Here is a 1,590-nt window from a genome sequence, read left to right as displayed (position 1 = left end):
GTCATCCTAGATGTTTTTGGGGGAGAAGGATTTTAGTGGGAGAGCTAATTTTTATCCATTTGCTGCATCACGGCTCTGAAAGCATACTGAAAGCGCTCTAAAAGAAGATTCTCACTGAAAGCACACTGAAAGCACACTGAAAGAAAAATTTCAGAGTACACTGAAAGCACTCTGAAATTGGGTTTTAACTCCAATGAAGAGATCTTATTAACATTGACACGAAACTTTCTTCTGCCACCTTTATACACACAGTGCCTGGCTAGCTCAATTGGCAGAGCGTGAGACTCTTAATCTCAAGGTTGGGGGTTCGATCCCCCCGTTGGGCTTTTAATATTAGAAATAAGTAGTTGTTTATTATTCTTTTTTGGCACTGTGTTAATTCGCTTTTTGGTAGGTGGATCTGTAGCCTGTTATAGCCAGATTTGGCAGGTCTTTCCTTTTTCCTTTTGTGACACCTGACCATTATTTATGCACGTAGTCGCTTCTCGTTAATACACGATATTCAAGATATGTAGTTATCTATTACTTAAATACATATTAGTCTCTCATCACAGCACGTAGCCATCATCACATATCTAGTAATAATAGAAAACATAAATGGGCCTCATCAAAGTTGGTTAGACCTGGGATATCACAGGTTTCACAAAAAAAAATTAATTTTAATTGGGTAGCGGAATTTTAAGCCCCCAGCAAAATTCAGCAAAATAGCTGGACCGTTTTAATGCAGATACGTTTCTGAAGATACCTGTTTTAGTAGGTTTCTCGGCCCTACGAATATACCGGTTAATGCATTATGGAACAATTATTACACCGGTTAATGCAAAGAAGAGCACAAAACGTCAATGAACTATACACATCAGAATGAAATAAAAGGCATAACACTAGTATATAAGGACATATTGATTAAGGTTACTATAAACCTTTCTTTTTTTCTGCTATGTCATGGAAAAAAAGTAAAAGAAAAACTCAAAAAATCTTGTTTGACATTAATTTGTCTCATAGTGCAGCAAAAAATAAAAAAACTTTTAAGGTAGCAGCAAACAAACAACAACCTGGGGCTTTGTTTCTACAAACAATATTTTGATTATGCTAATATAAACATTGAATAGAAATACAATATTTGATTTGGAGTTGGACAATGATCTTCGTTCATGTTCAAAATATAATACGTAAATGCCGTTTCTTGTACATTCAAGTTCTTCGTCTTTTTACATCAGCTTTGGAAAAAACTTCTCTGTTCCCAATTTCACTAAAATATATACTAACCAATTGCTTCCCATTCCTGGTTTCTACCGTAGTCTGACCAATCAATTATGTATGGCCTTTTCCTTTCTTATTAATGAGTATATGTATATAAGTATATTCCCAGGGTAAACATCTTTTTCCTTTCAAACTAACCACTTATTTTTACTCATTTATGTGCATTTATGACTCTCGACCTAATGGACCACTCGTCTTTTCTCCTTCATGTACATATACGGCGTGCAATTGAGCCCCGTTTGCACCCAGTTTCACTCGAAGTAACATATATAATATGACCAGGTAAGTGACGGAAGGTAAGTACCAAAAATATCAATCAATTATGGCACA

General features: G+C 35.4%; 1 non-coding gene across 1 annotated transcript; it reads left to right on the top strand.

The window, feature by feature from the left end:
* Positions 1–253: 253 nt before the first annotated feature.
* On the top strand, positions 254–326 carry BDB00DRAFT_t122. Its single transcript has one exon. It is a non-coding gene; the product is annotated as a tRNA-Lys (tRNA).
* The last annotated feature ends 1,264 nt before the right edge of the window (positions 327–1,590 follow it).

This window comes from Zychaea mexicana, assembly GCF_025766255.1.
Source record: "Zychaea mexicana strain RSA 1403 chromosome Unknown BDB00scaffold_145, whole genome shotgun sequence".
NCBI lineage: Eukaryota > Fungi > Mucoromycota > Mucoromycetes > Mucorales > Lichtheimiaceae > Zychaea > Zychaea mexicana.
The sequence above is the reverse complement of the archived record's forward strand: the minus strand, read 5'-3'. Positions and strand labels throughout refer to the sequence as shown.